The sequence below is a fragment of the Hyperolius riggenbachi genome, chromosome 12 (assembly GCF_040937935.1).
Source record: "Hyperolius riggenbachi isolate aHypRig1 chromosome 12, aHypRig1.pri, whole genome shotgun sequence".
NCBI classification, from domain to species: Eukaryota; Metazoa; Chordata; class Amphibia; order Anura; family Hyperoliidae; genus Hyperolius; species Hyperolius riggenbachi.
Window position 1 is genome coordinate 48,471,984 of NC_090657.1, and position 21,733 is coordinate 48,493,716.

Here is a 21,733-nt window from a genome sequence, read left to right on the forward strand (position 1 = left end):
AAGCTTCCTCTTCCTTTCCGTCTCCAATGCTGCCTAAGTCCACAATGCAAACATGCACAGAGAGCAAGGTGGCTGCTGCACAGGCAGCTGGCAGCAGAGTACCGCGGTCAGGTGCTTGCCTGATCTTCCTGCATTGCAGCATTTGCAAGCTTGCAAATGCTGCACCATGTTTAGCATGCTGCTTTGAGTCTCCAACGAAGGATCGGCACCACAAGAAGTATTAATAGCTCAAATACTTTATTCAGAACATTAAAAGACCAGCTGGTCTTTTAATGTTCTGAATAAAGTATTTGAGCTATTAATACTTCTTGTGGTGCCGATCCTTCGTTGGAGACTGGAATTGTAGCCCCGTGGTACAGGGGAGAGGATCCAGGCAAGCATTTGAAAATTTGAGCCTATAGGTGGGTGCTCCCAGGAACAGATTCTTATAGCATGCTGCTTTGGTGCCCATCCTCCTGTGGTGTCCTAGGCCATGGCCTATGGTGCCTTGGCCTAAATCCGGCCCTGCTTCTAGTACAAAAAGGAATTTGCTGGGCACTCAGCCTCAGAGGGCATTATACCACACATAAGCAGCAGGTGAATGACAAAACCACCTGTACACATTCTGTCTTAAAGAGAACCTGAGCTGAAAATAAAAAGTAAAATTAACAATACACAGGTCATACTAACCTCCTGTGTAGTCTACTACTCAATCTCTTTCTCCTCTCCTGCGTCCTGTTTGTCCTCTGTGATCAATGAAATTCTCTGTCCTTCATTTTAAAAATGGCCATTGCCTCATAACAGCTTCTTGGTCAGCACAGTGTTAAACTGTAATATCACCCACTTGAGCCATAGGGAAACATGGACATTGCCTTGCACATTAAGTTGTAACTGACAGCTGCTGCTATATAACTGACAGCAACTGGTATATTTTGTCAGAACTGGAAGGGATCGCTGTAAGAAGAAAATGGTTAGCTACTGAGAGGAACTGACAGTGAGGTAAGTATGTACAGTGGCTTGCAAAAGTATTCAGCCCCCTTGAAGTTTTCCACATTTTGTCACATTACTGCTACAAACATGAATCAATTTTATTGGAATTCCACGTGAAAGACCAATACAAAGTGGTGTACACGTGAGAAGTGGAATGAAAATCATACATGATTCCAAACAAATAACTGCAAAGTGGGGTGTGCGTAATTATTCAGCCCCCTCAGTCAATACTTTGTAGAACCACCTTTTGCTACAATTACAGCTGCCAGTCTTTTAGGGTATGTCTCTACTAGCTCTGCACATCTAGAGACTGAAATCCTTGCCCATTCTTCTTTGCAAAACAGCTCCAGCTCAGACAGATTAGATGGACAGCGTTTGTGAACAGCAGTTTTCAGATCTTGCCACAGATTCTCGATTGGATTTAGATCTGGACTTTGACTGGGCTATTCTAACACTTGGATATGTTTTGTTTTAAACCATTCCATTGTTGCCCTGGCTTTATGTTTAGGGTCGGTGTCCTGCTGGAAGATGAACCTCCGCCCCAGTCTCAAGTCTTTTGCAGACTCCAAGAGGTTTTCTTCCAAGATTGCCCTATATTTGGTTCCATCCATCTTCCCATCAACTTTGACCAGCTTCCCTGTCCCTGCTGAAGTGAAGCACCCCCCGAGCATGATGCTGCCACCACCATTACTGACAGTGGGGATGGTGTGTTATGAGTGATGTGCAGTGTTTGTTTTCTGCCACACTGTAACGCTCGGTGAAGCACAGAGAGGTCTGATTACCGGTGATCTGCAGTATCACGGGAAATGCAGACGTATACCAGATTATATGTGATCTGCAGTATCACCGATAATCCAATATACTAGCTAACCTCTGGTCACCTGAGTAGAGTGATGTGATTGGTGCAACAGTAATACAGAGGACAAGCCTCAGTGCAGCAAGGGGAACTGCACAGACTCCTTCCACAAGTCTGAGCTCTCCAAGACGGGAGGAGTCAGGCTAACAGTGGGAAGGTGAGTCCGAAAGTGACACTCAGGCGCAAGTGTCACTAACAGGATGAGGAACCGCCTCCAATCGTGAGGTCGGTTCTCGAGGTCGGACAAGCCAGGTCGTAAACACACGGACAGATAAAGTACAGATACAGTAGGCAGAGGCGGAGTCTAGGTACAGGCAGGGTTTGGCAACAGGTATCAGAAATATCGGGGTACAAAATCAGGAGGCAGAGGCGGAGTCAAGGTACAGGCTGGGTTCAGCAACGGAGTATCAGAGATAACGAGGTACAAGGTCAAAGTTCAGAAGGATAGTCGAGGCAGGCAAAGGTCATAACAGATAATCACAATCAAACTAGTACTTTAAGCTATCAACCAATCTAGCTTAGTGTAGGATTACAGCTCCAGCTGGTCCCGGCACACTAACGGATCTGACTAACGGATCTGGGTGCTCCCACGTATGTGAACGCAACGCCAGACAAGGAACAAATGAACAGCTAGCAGTATATATACATGATCCTCTCTCCAGCACCTCCCTAAGTGCTGGACCAATGAGGTGTGGAGCCAGGATCAGCTGACCAGCCTGGTCAGCTGATTCCTCCCTTGCTGCCATATATCCCCTGCCTGAGTGCGCGCGCGCGCGTCACTCTAAAACTAGAGGGACTACGAGTCCCAGCCAGCGCAGCCCCGCCCGGCGGTGACTCCGCAGCGGGGACCTGCTGGCTACCTGCTGCACCCAACGCGGCGGTTTCGCCGCGTCCTGCGGGCTCATGCACGGAGGCAGCCGCCTCATGATGCGAGGAGGCGGCTGCCTCTCCATGCAAGTGAAAGCTGAGTGCGGAAGGAGCCGCCCGCCGCTGGCTCATGGCGGCGGCTCCTCCGCGCTTTCTCACAGTACCCCCCCCCCCCCGAGGAGTGGACTCCGGACAGCTCCTTCCAGGTTTCCCTGGATGTGCAGCATGAAACTCTCTCACCAACTCGTCCGCATGCATGCGGTTCCCAGGCACCCATTGCCTCTCCTCAATGCCGTACCCCTTCCAATGTACGAGATATTGCACCGAGTTCTGCACCGTGCGTGAATCTATGATCTTTTCCACCTCATACTCGGGCTGGGCATCGACTAAGACAGGAGGAGGAGGAGTGGGACCCACCTGGACTGCGGGTTTGAGAAGCGACACGTGGAAAGACCTCACTCCACGCATGCTGGTGGGAAGATCAATGGCATATGTGACATTGTTGATCTTCCTAGTAACCGGGAATGGACCCACGAACCTGGGACCAAGTTTGTCAGAGGGTTGTTTCAGGGTCAAGTGACGGGTTGACACCCAAACCAAATCTCCTGGTTGGAATTTCCATTCTAATGAGCGTCTCTTGTCAGCCTGACTTTTCTGACTCTGGAATGCCTTTACAAGGTTATTCTTGATGATCCACCACATGTCCTTAAATGATCTTAGCCATATCTCCAAGGCTGGGAACGGAGTGGCCGCAACTGGCAGTGGGGAGAATTTAGGCAGTTTACCGGTCACAATCTGAAACGGGCAGAAACCTGAGGACGAACTCTTTAAGTTATTGTGGGCAAATTCTGCATAAGGTAAATATTTCACCCAATCACTCTGTGCCTCAGCAACGTAGCATCTCAAAAATTGTTCTAACGACTGGTTGACCCTCTCCGTCTGGCCATTTGTCTGTGGGTGATACCCTGAGGAAAATGACAATTTCATGCCCATCAGGTGACAAAATGCCCTCCAAAATTTCGAAATAAACTGAACTCCCCGATCAGATACTATGTCCTCTGGAATGCCATGCAGCCTAAAGACATGGATGACAAATAAATCGGCCAGTTCCTGGGCCGAGGGGAGTCCTTTCAAAGGCACGAAGTGGGCCATCTTACTAAAACGGTCGACCACCACCCAAATAACTGACATGCCTTCAGATCTGGGAAGCTCTCCCACGAAATCCATGGACAAATGGGTCCATGGTTCGCTCGGGGTGGGTAAAGGCTGCAAGGTACCTACAGATGCCAGCCGGGAGGGCTTGCTTTTTGCGCACACCGCACATTCCCTGACAAATTCTTTACAGTCAGCGGCTAACGAGGGCCACCATGCACATCTGGCCACGAGATCCTGCGTCCTAGATGCTCCCGGATGTCCCGCATTCTTATGGGAGTGAACCATCTCCAAGATCTGGAGACGGAATGGTAACGGAACAAATAATACCCCGTCTGGTTTCCCCTCTGGGATATCCTGCTGAAAAGGACTCAAAGTCTCTCCCCAGTCCTCCCAAGTCTCGGTGGCGGCTAACACCACATTTCGTGGGACAATGGTCTCAGGAACAGGGGGCTGTGCTGTCTCTGGCTCAAAACACCTAGAAAGAGCGTCTGCCTTGGTATTCTTACTCCCTGGCGTATACGTGATCAAAAATGTAAATCTCGAGAAGAATAGTGACCATCGAGCCTGCCTTGGGCTCAATCTCTTAGCCCCCTCGATGTATTCTAGGTTTTTGTGGTCGGTATAAACCGTGATAGTGTGCTCAGCTCCCTCTAGCCAATGACGCCACTCTTCGAAGGCCAACTTGATGGCTAGGAGTTCCCTGTTGCCTATGTCATAGTTTCTCTCTGCCGGAGAGAACCTTCGGGAAAAATAGGCACACGGGTGTAGTCTACCCTGGAGACCAGAACGCTGGGACAGCACAGCCCCCACCCCGATCTCTGAGGCGTCCACCTCAACAATAAATGGAACAGAGGTGTCAACGTGTCTGAGTATGGGAGCTGAACAGAACAACCCCTTTAACTTAGAAAAAGCCTGTACTGCCTCGGGAGGCCAATGAGTGGTGTCTGCCCCTTTTTTAGTAAGGCTAGTGAGAGGGGCGACCACTGTGGAGTACCCCTTTATAAACCTTCTATAATAGTTCGCAAACCCCAAGAACCGTTGCAATGGTTTTAACCCCACCGGCTGCGGCCACTCCAGGACCGCGGAAACCTTGGCAGGGTCCATAGACAAACCTGAGGTGGAGATTATATACCCCAAAAACGCAACCGACGTGACCTCGAAAATACATTTTTCGAGCTTGGCGTATAAGAGATTTTGCCTCAGTTTGTCTAACACCATCCTGACATGGGTTCTGTGTTCCGAGAGGTTGTTAGAAAAAATGAGAATGTCGTCAAGATAGACTAAAACGAACTTTCCCAATACCTCCCGAAAAACCTCATTGATGAGTTCCTGGAAGACGGCCGGGGCATTACACAACCCGAAGGGCATCACCCTATACTCGTAATGCCCATCAGGGGTATTGAAGGCCGTCTTCCATTCATCGCCCTTCCTTATACGCACCAGGTTGTATGCCCCCCGTAAATCCAGTTTTGAAAATATGCTAGCCTCAGTGACCTGTGTGAACAAATCGTCAATAAGTGGTAACGGGTAGCGATTCTTCACAGTGATTTTATTGAGACCTCGATAATCGATGCAAGGCCGTAACCCCCCATCTTTTTTTTTGACAAAAAAGAAGCCTGCCCCAGCGGGCGACCGGGACGGCCTAATGAAGCCCTTTGCCAAGTTCTCACGAATGTATTCCTGCATGGCAAGTTTCTCGGGGCCAGACAAGTTATATAAATGGCCTCGAGGAGGCACACAACCGGAACGAAGGTCAATGGGACAGTCGAATGGACGATGCGGGGGCAACTTATCCGCGGCCTTGGGACAAAACACATCGGCATAATCTGCGTATTGCTCTGGTACACCTTCCACCTGTACCTTGGTTAGACCCAACGTTAGTCTCCCCAAACACTGCTGGAAACAGTGAGGTGACCATGCCGTCAACTGTCCTGTGGCCCAGTCTATTTGTGGGGAATGTACCTGCAACCAAGGCATGCCTAGGATAATAGTGGAGGTGGACATATGCAAAACATAAAACTGTAACTGTTCCCCGTGTAAAACCCCTATGGTGAGTCTCACAAACGGAGTCTGTGACAGGGGACAATTCCGCTGCAAAGGGGAGTCGTCAACTGCCGTGACCTGGATGGGGGGTCTCACGGGAGTGAGTGGTAAACCCAACTCCTGAGCAAACTCAAAATTCATAAAGTTAGCCGCTGAGCCGGAATCAATGAAGGCTTCAGTGGCAACAGATTTATCATCCCATGTGACCGTACACGGGAGAAGTAATTTTTTCTCTTTAAGGGGTGAAGTTTGTGTGCCTAGGGTGTCACCCCCCACTACTCCTAGGCAGACCCGTTTCCCGCCCTATTGGGGCAGTTTCGCACCCTATGCCCTGCCTCTGCACAGTATAGGCACAGTTGTTCCATCATCCTCCGCCTTCGCTCCACCTGGGTCAGTTTTGATCGACCAATTTGCATCGGCTCTGGTGGAGGCAAGGCCGGAAAGGGTGGGACAGGCGGAGGTGCTGTTTCGGAGGCTGCAGCAACCGGTGCCGTGTACGAAGTCACCCTGACACGGTGACTTCCCCTAGCCTGTCTCTGATGGCGTAGCCTGCGATCTACACGAATGGCCGATGATATGGCCTCATCAACTGTCTTGGGCTCTGGTACAGTCAACATTAAGTCAGAGACCTCCTCCGTCAACCCAGACAGAAAATAATCCATTAGAGCGAAGTTATCAAATCTAGAGGTGATTGACCACCTACGGAACTCCGCCGCATAATCCTCGACCGAACCTCTGCCTTGCCGCAAAAGTTTGAGCTTCCGCTCTGAGGTCGCAGCAAGGTCAGGGTCGTCGTAGATTATGGCCATGGCCTTAAAGAACTCGTCTACCGAGGTCAGAGCGGTATCGGTAGGAGGCAGGTTATATGCCCAGGACTGGGAGTCCCCAGTCAACAAGGTTTTAATAAAGATGACCCGTTGGGTCTCAGTCCCCGAGGATCGGGGTCTCAATTCAAAATACGACAACAGTCTACTCCTGAAATTCCGGAAGTCAGACTTGTGGCCGGAAAACTTATCAGGCACAGGCATGCGTATGTCATCACTAGGAGGGGAACGTACTGAATCAACTGACACCTGAAGGGTTTTCACAGAGCCTGATAAGGCATCGATTAAGGCTTTGTGCTGGCCCAGTGCTTGATGAATGTTATCCACCGAAGTGGCAAGCACAGTCAGAGGATCAGCGCGTGATTCCATCTGTTTTGTGGTCTGGCGTTCTGTAACGCTCGGTGAAGCACAGAGAGGTCTGATTACCGGTGATCTGCAGTATCACGGGAAATGCAGACGTATACCAGATTATATGTGATCTGCAGTATCACCGATAATCCAATATACTAGCTAACCTCTGGTCACCTGAGTAGAGTGATGTGATTGGTGCAACAGTAATACAGAGGACAAGCCTCAGTGCAGCAAGGGGAACTGCACAGACTCCTTCCACAAGTCTGAGCTCTCCAAGACGGGAGGAGTCAGGCTAACAGTGGGAAGGTGAGTCCGAAAGTGACACTCAGGCGCAAGTGTCACTAACAGGACGAGGAACCGCCTCCAATCGTGAGGTCGGTTCTCGAGGTCGGACAAGCCAGGTCGTAAACACACGGACAGATAAAGTACAGATACAGTAGGCAGAGGCGGAGTCTAGGTACAGGCAGGGTTTGGCAACAGGTATCAGAAATATCGGGGTACAAAATCAGGAGGCAGAGGCGGAGTCAAGGTACAGGCTGGGTTCAGCAACGGAGTATCAGAGATAACGAGGTACAAGGTCAAAGTTCAGAAGGATAGTCGAGGCAGGCAAAGGTCATAACAGATAATCACAATCAAACTAGTACTTTAAGCTATCAACCAATCTAGCTTAGTGTAGGATTACAGCTCCAGCTGGTCCCGGCACACTAACGGATCTGACTAACGGATCTGGGTGCTCCCACGTATGTGAACGCAACGCCAGACAAGGAACAAATGAACAGCTAGCAGTATATATACATGATCCTCTCTCCAGCACCTCCCTAAGTGCTGGACCAATGAGGTGTGGAGCCAGGATCAGCTGACCAGCCTGGTCAGCTGATTCCTCCCTTGCTGCCATATATCCCCTGCCTGAGTGCGCGCGCGCGCGTCACTCTAAAACTAGAGGGACTACGAGTCCCAGCCAGCGCAGCCCCGCCCGGCGGTGACTCCGCAGCGGGGACCTGCTGGCTACCTGCTGCACCCAACGCGGCGGTTTCGCCGCGTCCTGCGGGCTCATGCACGGAGGCAGCCGCCTCATGATGCGAGGAGGCGGCTGCCTCTCCGTGCAAGTGAAAGCTGAGTGCGGAAGGAGCCGCCCGCCGCTGGCTCATGGCGGCGGCTCCTCCGCGCTTTCTCACACACACATAGCGTTTTGCATTTTGGCCAAAAAGTTCCATTTTGATCTCATCTGACCAGAGCACCTTCTTTCACATGTTTGCTGTGTCCCCCACATGGCTTGTGGCAAACTGCAAACGGGACATCTTATGCTTTTCTGTTAACAATGGCTTTCTACTTGTCACTCTTCCATAAGAGCCAACTTTGTGCAGTGCACGACTAATAGTTGTCCTATGGACAGATTCCCCCACCTGAGCTATAGACCTCTGCAGCTCGTCCAGAGTCACCATGGGCCTCTTGACTGCATTTCTGATTAGCGCTCTTCTTGTTCGGCCTGTGAGTTTAGGTGGATGGCCTTGTCTTGGTAGGTTTACAGTTGTGCCATACTCCTTCCATTTCTGAATGATCGCTTGAACAGTGCTCCGTGGGATGTTTAAGGCTTTGGAAATCTTTTTGTAGCCTAAGCCTGCTTTAAATTTCTCAATAACTTTATCCCTGACCTGTCTGGTGTGTTCTTTGGACTTCATGGTGTTGTTGCTCCCAATATTCTCTTATACAACCTCTGAGGCCGTCACAGAGCAGCTGTATTTGTACTGACATTAGATTACACACAGGTGCACTCTATTTAGTCATTAGCACCCATCAGGCAATGTCTATGGGCAACTGACTGCACTCAGACCAAAGGGGGCTGAATAATTACGCACACCCCACTTTGCAGTTATTTATTTGTAAAAAAATGTTTGGAATCATGTATGATTTGCGTTCCATTTGTCACATGTACACCACTTTGTATTGGTCTTTCATGTGGAATTCCAATAAAATTGATTCATGTTTGTGGCAGTAATACGACAAAATGTGGAAAACTTCAAGGGGGCCGAATACTTTTGCTAGCCACTGTAATATTTATTTGCAGCTACATCATGTGTTTACTTTAAATAATTTTACTCACTTCAGGTTCCCTTTAAGCTGTCATCAGCTGACAGAGATGTGCTTCTGGTATCACAAAGAAGTAAGAAAATTCAAATGTGTACCATATCAGTAAACAAACATGAAGATGTCAATCTTCAAAGGTTTAGATTTATTAATATACTCCAAAAAAAAACAATGCAATGCCTAGCACAGAGGCACTTGGCTGAGATATAGACACTTGTTGCTGTATGCTCCACCCCCTATTGCCTGATGAAGCTGGGCCACACCTGTGAAACGTGTTTCAATTGGTTTTTTGAAATATATTAATAAATCTGAACCTTTGAAAATTGACAGTTTCATGTCTGCTTTGAGGAGGTAAGTCCATCACAACCTCCTCAGCAATTTTAAAGTTTTTAGCATATTTTATCCTGTTGGTGCCTCTGTTCAATTCCTGTGATACCTGTGTCCACCCCTGTTGGAGGAGTGATGTACCACCTTCTTTCCAATCTACAGAGAGCCACATCTTAATCCTGAGTGGGGACAGGTCTTAATCTCCCCACCTACATTGACAGTGGTTACCTATCGGGTAACTCTGGTTTGTGAGTATCAATTTACTTACTTACACTATCCATCAAATCCAATACATGCTACACTATATTGGGCTCTCTGTGTTTCTCTTTTTGTATTCACCTCATATAAATAAACAGTCCGTGCACTGTCCTGTTACTTGCATTTAATGCCAAACGTCATTGCCAGATAAACATCAGAAGTTCAATGGATACATACATCAGACTTGCATCAGACGTGATACATCAAACCTGTGTCCGTTGTGTGTGTGGTTGATGGAAGGAGGTGCGGTGACCGGGGGATGAGTGGACGGGCACAACAGCCGTTTCACGATGTTACAGCGCTTGCTCACGTGCTTGTCCGGGCTGTAACAGCGCAAAACGGCTGTTGTGCCCGTCCACTCATCCCCCGGTCACCGCACCTCCTTCCATCAACCACACACACAACGGACACAGGTTTGATGTATCACGTCTGATGCAAGTCTGATGTATGTATCCATTGAACTTCTGATGTTTATCTGGCAATGACGTTTGGCATTAAATGCAAGTAACAGGACAGTGCCCGGACTGTTTATTCATATGGTACATATAAGATTCCTTCTACCTCCTCTGCCTCCATTTTATATTCTGTATTGCTAAACTAACAATTTTCCTCGCCGCGGCGGCAGCTCCAGGACCAGCTGACGCTGATTGGCGTAAAGTCCTGGGGCAGCAGTTTGCAGGAGATCGTGCGCAGGGTGCGCGCATCTCCTGCTTGGTGGGCAGAGCAGAAGCCTATGACAGCCGATTGCCATGATTATAGTACAAAAAAGAAAAGTAGAAAAGGGAGGAGCGCTCCGTAGTGTATTAAACCTTTTAATTGGATACCACGCAAGGGTTAAAAACACTTACAAAATTGTAGAAAACAGCAGGCATATCATGGGTAAACACCCCAAGACAAAAGACCTTGGATGGCAACCTGTTCCTCCTCTGTGGCCAGCAGCGGGGGTGGTCCTGGATGTTGAATGGACACCGGGAGCCTATCCTCTGGTCACTGGATGCAGTAACTTCGCAATGCGTTTCGGCGTATCCACGCCTTTGTCAAGCTAGTTACTGCCAAGCACCCACTCTGAATATATACCTAATAGTGACAGGAAGTAAATGATGTGACCTCAGAGTTCACCTCTGATTATGTCACTTAACAGCATCAAAACCACACTGAGCGCCTCTGTGATCGCCATGATTAGCCGGCTGGGGGGAAGGAGGGGATTTAGAAAAAAAAGAGAGAGAAAATAGCAAAAAATATTTTTAAAAAAACCAAATAAATATTTATAAAAAAAAAGGGGGGGAATCACTTGTGTGCAGAGTTGTACGGCCCTGCAGCTTGGCCTTAAAGCTGCAGTGGCCAATTAAGCTTAAATTAGCCTGGTCACTAGGGGGGTTTAACACCATGGTCCTCAAGAGGTTAAGGGGCCCATACACTGGTCGATTTCAGCCATCGATCGATTGTTTGATTCTATGGAATCAATCAGAAATCAATTCTTTCAAATCTATCAATCGATCAAATTGTGGCCAATTTCCATCAATTTGATCTATCTATCTGACAGGATGGAAAATCTAGGTTGATCTGCTGGTGGCAGTAGATCGATGGCCTTTATGCCTAGTGCACACTATACAATTTTCTGTTAGATTTTTTTCTGTTAGATTTTCTGTTAGATTATTTTTTGTAAAGTACTGGTAGAGACTGGTTATTAATTGCTAGGCAGATAGATGGTTAGATACATAATTTCCAACATGTTGGAAATTATCTATCTGGCAGGTAGATCTACAGAAAAATGTATGGTGTGTACCTAGCATTAGAGTTGCATTGGATCTAATGGACCAATTGTCACAATCTGCATCTGCTGGTAAATTCATGCATGAACTGCCTTTGTTGACTAATTTTATGTGTTTTAATCTTTTGAAGATATTAATAAATTGCTGTAGTGATTTAGCGCGTGTCAGTAGTACATAAAATACATAAATAGTTACCCTACGGACTGAACATTTTTAATATGTATGTGGTAAGGTATATTACTGTTATTTTTTATTTTAAATTATGGGCTTGTAATAAGTGATGGATGCAAAACTTAAAAAATGCACCTTTATTTCCAAATAAAATATTGGCACCATACATTGTGTTAGGGACATAATTTCAATGATGTTATAACCAGGACAAATGGGCAAATAAAATATATGGGTTTTAGTTATGGTAGCATGTACTATTTTAAAACTATAATAGCTGAAAACTGAGAAATAATGATTTTTTTTCTTAAGCTTCCTGTTAAAATGGATTTAGTATAAAATAATTCTTACCAAAATGTACCACTCGGAGAAAGCCTAAATGGTGGCAAAAAAACAAGATATAGATAATTTCAGTGTGATATGTAGTGATAAAGTTATTGGCAAATAAATTGGAGGTGAAAGTTGCTCGGATGCATAAGGTGAAACAACACTGAAGGCTGCAGTGGTTAAATGGTGAACAGGAACATGTGTTTCCTGAGCCAATCAAAGTGTCTTTAATGAAAAGGTCATGGCTTCAACGAAAAGCCAATGATCTTTCCTGTAACAATACTGCCTGTGTGCTTTGAACTCTGTTCAGAGCACTCAGAATAAGGCTACTTGCACACCAAGACGTTGCGTTAGGTGCTACGTTAAGGTCGCATAACGTGCACCTAACACAACGTATGGTGCTGCAAGAGCCGACGGTAGAGTGAGCCGCGTTAGGCGGCTCGATTCCTATAATGTCTCCCAGAGTGGCGCTGATTGGCCAGCGGGTCCACGTGATGCGGAGCGAGACACTCCGCATCACGTGGTCCCGCCGGCCAATCAGCGCCCGCCAGTGCAGTGAATATTAAGTAGCCATGTGCGCGGCTACTGTAGCTGGCTCTTCCCGCCTCCTCTCCGCCCCCCACTGCGCATGTGCAAACAGTCTAACGCGGCTATAGCCGCTCCAACGCCGTAGCATGCTGCACTTTGCGGAGAACATGCAGCGTTACATGTAACGCAACGTGGGCTGTGTGAACAGCCCACTTGTGTTACATTGCTGTGCGTTGGGGGAGCATTAGAGGCGCACTAACGTGCGCCTGTAACGTCTTGGTGTGTAAGCAGCCTAATGTGTATGGGGCCATCTAGTAGTAAAAAAAATTACACATTTTACAGTATATTTTACACTCTATAAAATAAATTAAACCTTCCTTCCCCTCTCCTCTGCCCCCATAGTTACTGAATAAAACACTTTTTTTAAAAAAAAGTAGCAGCATTTTAAAAAATACGTAAGTAGTTATGGGACTCATATTTTATACTATGTATGTCATGAGGGTATATTAATGCTATTTCGGCAAATAAGGGCTGACTAAGGAACATACCCCAATCACCACTATCCCCGCAATATGCTCTTCAGGTGGGATCAGGTTAACAGATCCCAACGATGTTACCTCTGAATTTGCCGGCTATTATAAAAAATTATATAGCACTATATTCCATCAATCCACAAATTTATTGTATGAATATATCGCGAACATCCCGTTCCCTAAACTATCAGCAGAACAAACTAAATCTTTAGAAAAGGATATAACAGAAGATGAGATTAACACAGCAATATCTTCACTACAATCTATCTAATAAGGCTCCAGGACTAGACGGCATTCCAGCTGAGTTTTATAAAATCTACTCAGACCTACTATCCCCACGCTTACTCAGCCTATTCCAGGGGCAAGATCAAACAAGCTTTATGCCAGGGAGGGGGACTGACGTCAACCTAAGAAGATTATTTTACAAATCTAGCAATTAAACATGATAATTCTGGCCAAAGAGTGATCGTCTCCTTAGACTCTGAAAAGGCCTTTGACTATGTGGAGTGGCAATATTTATGGTCCGTACTTGAATCCTTCGGATTCGGTCTCAACTTTATTGGTTGGATAAAACTCTTATATGCCACTCCCAGAGCAAGGGTTCTAACAAATGGGACTATGTCTCATCCATTCAACCTATACAGGGGAACTAGACAAGGTTGCCCCTTGTCACCATTTCTATTCTCCTTGGCCATAGAACCACTTGAAAATTCAGGGTCTCCACGTTGGTAAACTAGTGGAGAAAGTCGCGCTGTATGCCAATGATCTTCTTCTCTTCCCGGGGGATGCCAATGAATCATTGACTAAACTATTAACTATTATAGAAGAATTTGGGGTATACTCAGGGCTTTGTATCAACTGGGGGAAATCCTCAATTTTTCTGATTGACGGTAGAGCTAGAGAAACGGCAGCTGCTACCCCATTACAGTGGGTATCAGCGTTCAAGTATTTGGGTATCCATATCCAATATCCAATAACAGACTACCTTAAAATTAATCTCAATCCCATTTTAAACTCCCTTAAAAAAACACTGTAAAATGTGGGCTACACTCCCCCTGACGGTGACTGGCAGGTCTAACCTTATTAAAATGTTATACCTACCTAGACTAACTTACATCTTCAGGCAAACTCCGATATGGGTCCCGAGATACATCTTTAACAAAATAGACAAAATCCTGTTGAATCTCTTATGGAGCGGAGGGACACCACTGATCTCAGTCGCGACTGAGAAACTCCCTACTACCCTGGGAGGTATAGCCCTTCCCAATTTTAAACTGTATTTTTGGGCCTCCGCACTCGTAACCATTCGTTGGTGGTTCGCCCAAGAGGATAGGAACACAGCGATCACGCTGGAAGCTGCTGTGGTGGGATCTTATGAAGGTCTCTCTCTTCTTCCCTTTAGGGGAGAGAGAGCTTTGGAACAGTTGCCCACTCCTATGAAGCTAACCATTAAGGTATGGAAAGCTGCCAGACTGAAATATAAGGAACAAGACGTATTCTCCCCATTTGCTCCCCTGTGGTGCAATCCTAACTTCCCTCACTTCATGGCTGTCCCCGACCCCTTGTTGTGGGCTAAACAGGGGATCAAATGGCTTCAGCATTTACTCCCTAATGGTCAATTATCAATGTTTAATCAATTAAAATCCAAATTTACACTCCAAAACAAAATGTTTTTCAGATACCTCAAGGTCAGACATGCGGCGCAAGCTCAATTTCCCAACTCTCTCACCCTAAAATCTGACCCATTACAATCTTTACTCCTTCGGAAACAAGTAGAATCACCTTTATCCACTATCTATGCTACTTTAATAGACACAGGGTCCTCCAGAGTGGATAAAGCCTTTCAGAGCTGGAGCAATGATGTGCCTGATCTGGAGGAATCAGACTGGAGGGATTTGTTGGAAGCCACAGGTGAATATCTTATATCCATGAAAGATCCAAATGAAGTTTCTATATAGAATCTATTATACCCCCACCCGTATGGCTCGAATGTTCTTAGACAGAACGGATGAATGCCCTAGACGTGGCGTTTTGCCTGGGGACTTTATTCATATGATGTGGGGATGTTCTCACCTGCAACCATACTGGGTAGGAATCAACAACCTGCTTCAAAAGGTGTTCGAGCAACATATCTCCCTTGATCCCAAGATACACTTGTTGGGAATTTCTGGCAAAATCCTAAAAGCCAGGAATTTGATACTGTTATGGGACCTGTTGAGTTATTATGCGCGGAAAACCATTATTTTACACTGGATACAACCCACTGCACCAACAGTGGCAGAATGGGTTAAAATCATTAACTCGGCACTCCCGCTATACAAATTGACATACATCCAACGCAACTGTCCGCTAAAATTCAAAAGAATCTGGACCCCATGGGTAGAGTATCTCAGGGAACACGGAGTAGACTATGAGGCATAGTTCTAGGTTGGTTACCAACCGCCTCACTCGTTCTCAACTGAAGTAACCCTGCAGACATCACGAGAGGAAGGGCAGGGGTTGGGGGAGGGGTTGTTGGGGGTGCTGTGTTCTGTTATGTTTTATGTGTAAAATTCAATAAAACTTATTTGAAAAAAAAGTATTGATCAGGAATAAAAAAAAAGAAATACTGTGTTGGAACATCATTTATATGTTGTAATAATAACAATAATTCTTTTATTTGTATAGCATTTTTCTCCTGTTGGACTCAAAGCACTTGTGAGGCAGTCACTAGAGCACACTCAGTGGGCAGTAGCAGTGTTAGGGAGCAGAGTTTGAACCCAGGCCTCCTATATCAGAGGCAGAGCCCTTAACCACTATAATATCCAGCCACTGCTATAAGCCAGGACAAATGGGCAAATAAAATGTGTGTGTTTGATTTACACTAGCTTTGTTTGTTTTAAAACTATAGGGGATTACATTGGAGAAATAATGTATTTCTTCATGTTTTCCCTTTAAGATGAATTAAAAAAAAACTTTAATGCAGTAGTAGATAGTCTAAGGCAGGGTTCACACTTGTACCTGCAATAGCACAGTCAAGTTTCGGTTGCTCTATGATCACATTTTTGTTCGTGTTTTCTATGTGCAATATTTAATTGGATAGGGTAATGGTTAACGACTCTTCCTCTGACACACATTTCCTGGGTTCAAATCTCAGCTCTTCTTGTTTGGTAAGCCAGCACCTATGCATTAAGAAGTCCTTGGGCTAGACTCCTTAACACTGCTACTGCCTACGGAGTGTGTCCTAGTGGCTGCAGCTCAAGGACTTTGAGTCCACCAGGAGAAAAACGCAATATAAAGCCCGATAAAGCATTTTAGTGCCAGATCCGGCCACACACATCCGTTGTCCATTCCGCTGGACGGACAAAAAAATGCTGCAGGACCTAATTTTCCGGACAGTTGTGCTCAGTGGACCGGAAACGGAAGGTTTTGCAGCGCAATAGGAACCAAAGGAAAACGGACGTTTACAGCACACTGGCTGTAAAAATGGACCGTTTGGCCAGATCCAGATGGCAGGATCCGTATGGCCGGCTCCACAAAAAAACGCTAATGTGAACCAGGCCTAAATGTTATTTGTCTTGTAGTTTTTGGCAATAAACAATAGAATTAGAAACACTCCTGATATGCTTACAAAAGCAGAAAGTTGTTTGATATTTTACCATGGAGAAAAACAGAATGGGGAACAAACACACACAAAAAGAATTGTATGGTAGTGTGCACTTCCCCTCAAACCACCTACCTAATATGAAGGTCCCCTTTGTGTTACCAAAAACAGCTCTCACCCATTAAAGAGACTCCGTAACAAAAATTGCATCCTGTTTTTTATCATCCTACAAGTTCCAAAAGCTATTCTAATGTGTTCTGGCTTACTGCAGCACGTTCTACTATCACCATCTCTGTAATAAATCATCTTATCTCTCTCTTGTCAGACTTGTCAGCCTGTGTCTGGAAGGCTGCCAAGTTCTTCAGTGTTGTGGTTCTGTGATGCATCTCCCCCCTCCTGGCCCCTCTATGCACACTGCCTGTGTATAATGATCTCTTGAGATACAAACGGAAGAATGTATACAGCCTGCTTGTGTATGAATGTATTTTCTATGTGTGGACATACTGTACATCATCCTACTTCCTGTTTTGGTGGCCATTTTGTTTGTTTATAAACAAACTTTTTAAAACTGTTTTTAACCACTTTTAATGCGGCGAGGAGCGGCGAAATTGTGACAGAGGGTAATAGGAGATGTCCCCTAACGCACTGGTATGTTTACTTTTGTGCGATTTTAACAATACAGATTCTCTTTAAGGCATGGTCTTCAAAACAATGACTTTTGAAGCTGTCTTGTAGTATCTGGCGCTTCTATTGCCAAACTTTCGTATATCTACAGTTTGTAAAAAAAGTCAACAAATGATGCTGTCCATCAACAACTTTATATTGCTCGTAAAAATAACCATCCTCCCCAGTATATAATTATGCATGCGCACTCTGTCGCAATGTGTTACTTTGTGAGTCACTCTTGTATGCATATTGCTGTGTACACTTTGCCTTTTTATAAGGCATCAGTAGCTCAGAGTTCAGTTTATAAAAAAAAAAGGCACGATTGGGTGCTGCTGCTGCCAGCATGAGTGAGAGGAAAGGAGGACAATAGAACTGACTTCACCACACCTCCAGAGCTGACCTACAGTAATGAGGTGCAGCAGAACGTCGTGGCAGTCTGTATTTCAGCTTGCAGGAATCTAGACTAGCAAGTCAGTATTGGAAATGTAAATATTAGCAGACACCTTATCGGTGTTGACTTTATTTCCACTTTTTGGAGTTGCAAAGGTTACTAAATTAGCAAAACTTGTTTTTTTTTGTATGATGCACCTTTCACATGTGGTGGGGTTTTCCCAGCATTATATTTCAAAGAAATCTCTGTAACCTTCAGAGGATCATGTGGGCACCAGTAGAATGCATATAGGTTTATTTTCAGATGTGTAATAGCATATATTGGGTCGGCAAGTTTTACACTATGCGCACATTGTCACAGACCCCTTTAAGGCCTCTTTCAGATGGGAGGCTGAACTGTGCACTTGCTGTGCAGCTCAGCGTCCCGCCTGCCAGTGCAATTTGGGTGCAGATTAAATGCAGCTTAATCACAGCGATAGTATCCATGGAAAGGCTCAACGCCATGGAGTAGGCGTGAATATTTAAAGGTTGGCAACAAGCCCTCTTGTTCAGCCTATCGCACTCCACCAGTAATGACCAATAAGTGTGGAGCATGTCAGTGCGCACAAGCTCAAAGCGCATGCAATTGTTCCACAACAAACCTCATGACAGTACAAGCATGCCTATGGTTACCATGGTAACTGGGATAGTCTATCCAAGATAGCTGGCACCTAAGGTAGAGGGGGAGAGGCATAGGCAACTTAAAGGGGAACTGAAGAGAGAGGTGTATGGAGGCTGTCATGTTAATTTCCTTTTAAGCAATACCAGTTGCCTGGCAGCCCTGCTGATCCTCTGCCTCTAATACTATTAGCAATAGCCCCTGAACAAGCATGCAGCAGATCAGGTGTTTCAGACTTTAAAGTCAGATCTGACAAGACTAGCTGCATGCTTGTTTCTGGTGTTATTCAGATGCTACTGCAGAGAAATAGACCAGCAGGGCTGCCAGGCAACTGGTATTAATTAAAAGGAAATAAACATGACAGCCTCCATATAGCTCTCTCTTCAGTTCCCCTTTAATGCCCACAGCAATCATTACAAGCAGACTAGTGACCAACTAGATATAGGAGAGTGAAAGAACCAGGAAAAGAGTAAAGACGGCCACACACCATACAATTCAAAGATCCAATTTTAACCCTCTGGGCGATACAATTACATGTGCAGCGGCATCCCCCCACCCCCTCCGATCGCCTCCGGCAATCAGCGCAAGCAGGAGATTCCGTTCAGACTGGGATCTCCTGCTTGGCTTCCCCCATCGCCATGGCGACGCTTGCGATGACGTCACCAATGTCATCGACGTCATGGCGTCAGAGGGAGTCCCGATCCACCCCTCAGCGCTGCCTGGCACTGATTGGCCAGGTTGTGCAAGGGGTCTGGGGGGTGCGTGGCACGGCGGGTAGTGGCGGGTCGGTGGCGAGTGGCGGCGAGCGGAAGTTATACACAGCTAGCAAAGTGCTAGCTGCGAGTAACAAAAAAAAAAATATGCAAATCGGCCCACCAGGGCCTGAGAAATCCTCCTGCGCAACATACCCCGAGCTCAGCTCGGGATTATCGCCCAGGAGGTTAAATCAATTCGATAAATACGATAGGTTGTCCCCCCAAAAAATTGAAAGCTTTTATTTGTTTTCAGTTGATAAATCTGATTGAATTTCCTGTTTTTTTTTTTCGATTTCTTGAGATTGGACATGTTGGAAATGTCAGACCAATTTTATCAACAATTGTATGGTGTGTGATGAATTGTGAAATTGTATTCAACCAGAAAAAAAAAATTGTATGCAACTATTCAGTACATACCAAGCTTTATTCACTTTTTTTCTCTTGTTTTTTTAACCAACCAATTTTTTTCATAGTTTACAATCTTTTATCCCAAAATTGCGTCAATCTAGAAAATACGTGTGTGGTGCCTCAAAGAAGCTGATTAAAACTTCCAATCAATCTAGTGGACCAATAGTCTGCTTGCAATGATTGCTGTGGGCATTTGGTTGTCTATGCTTCTTGCACTTACAATACTTCAATGCTGCTAGCAGTGAAGAGCGATAATGCAGATATTCTTTTTTCATTTATTTTTGCAGAAACAATGTTAAATTTGACTTTCTAGCGAAAATGTAATGAAAATAATTTGTGATAAGTTCGTGATTTTTCTTGCTTTAAAATAAACAAGTTTTCATGGTAAAAATAACAATTTTTATTCAGGTTTTGATGAATTTTTACCATATTAGGAAAATACAATGTATTTTCATGAGAATTTTCTGGAAATCGAAAATGCTGTTTTCAATACAAAACTAGTGTTTTTTATGCAGATCCTAACTTGACCAAACACCGAATGCTCAACCACCGAATTGCTGTCACCAGGTCAATATGCTCTTGATTTCACAACAAAAAACAGAGTGGGTGTGCCATGGTTCTGACATTGAAATTATATGCACTTCCAAGTTCACTCAACCAACCATGCTAAACCTATAACTACTGTATTTAGCTGGGTGTCAGCTTTGTGCTGTCCTGCAAACTGATGATAACTATGATCATTTGGGCAGCTTACCCCCAATTCCTAACCCACTAGAGCGAATCTGCATGCTTTTCCTGCATGCAGATTCGCATAGACAATACAAGTGGATGGGACTGTTTCCACTTGTCAGGATTTCTGATTGTTTTTCTGTTCAGAAAAAAATCTGCACGGCACTTTACTCTAATCCGAATGTATACATTTTAACCAAATTTTCCTCTTTAGAGACACATTTTCCAAAGTACTTTATGAGTACACGGAGCGATGCATGCATTAACTGTCCCTCAGAGGAGCTCATAGTCTAATCCTTAGAACATAGTCACGGTGTAATGCTGTGTACACACGTTGACATTTCCCGCTCGATTCGCGGGATCGAACGTATCGATTCGATTATTTCAAACATGCTCGATTGGATTGCGATCTTTTTTTTACGTTAAGTATGCAAAATCGACGGCAGGAAAGATCAAAATCCGATCGAGCACGTTTGAAATAATCGAATCGAACCGCGAATCAAGCGGGAAATCTCAACGTGTGTACCCAGCATTCCATTTGTACATAATCTAGAAAAAGCATTGTGCAGAAGCCTGTCCAGCTGCCAGTATGTTTATGAGATGTGAAGGAAACCTGCTCTCTCTAACATCGAGGAAATGCATAAACACGTACATTTAAATGCTGCACACTAATTTGGGCATGGGCTTAATTCAATAAAAAATTGGTTAAGGTAGCATTTTATAGTAGTAGTAGAATATCTGTAAATTTACTGAAATTCCTACAGCTTAATTGATATAGAGACATATCGGCAATATTTGATGTTTCTCTATGACCTAACCTCTCTCTACTCACACAGAACTAATAACCCCCCCCCCCCCCCGGCAACTGATAAACCTCCCCCTAGGCAACTAATAACCCTCCCTTCTGACAACTAATAACCCTCCCCGGACAAATATAAGTTAAATGAAAAATAATAAACTATTTAACCAAACAATATAACCAAGTGAAAAATAAAAATTAGCTATATAAAAGTCAACATGCAACCAAAGACAAAAAAAATATAAACTACGTAAGCAAATAATTCAGATAAGCTAAGTGTATCTGTAAGTAGCACTAATAATTATAATAAATCTGCTCATTAGAAAGAAAGAAATGAAAACAATATTATGCAAACATACAAAACAATAAATTCCCATAAGCAAGCCTTAAAAATTATCAAATTTTTTTCTTTAACACAGTAAAAGTTCAGGTCAATTACCAAATCCAGGCAGTCCCGGATGCAGCTTCCTCTCCTGAGCAGATCTTGTACTATGTCAGGACACCTGTAAAGCTTATTCATACATAGGCAGGTGTAGGAGGTGTTACACTGGCATCTCTCACTTGTGCTGTGACAGGGCTGCCTCTGATCCTGGCTTTCTCAGAAAAGTTCTGAATCTCTCTTCATTGTGGTGAATTTTTCAAAGTGTTTTAATTGATCTGCAAGTTTACAAAATATAATGAT

General features: G+C 45.0%; 1 protein-coding gene across 1 annotated transcript in view; it reads right to left on the reverse strand.

Annotated features, from left to right (window-relative positions):
* LOC137541664 (NXPE family member 2-like) overlaps positions 1-21,521 on the reverse strand; it is a 59,009-nt gene extending 37,488 nt beyond the window's left edge. The window contains exon 1 of the mRNA XM_068263067.1: positions 21,491-21,521. The gene's annotated coding sequence lies outside the window, so the exon portion shown is untranslated. The remainder of the gene's footprint in view (positions 1-21,490) is intronic.
* Between the last annotated feature and the right edge of the window lie 212 nt (positions 21,522-21,733).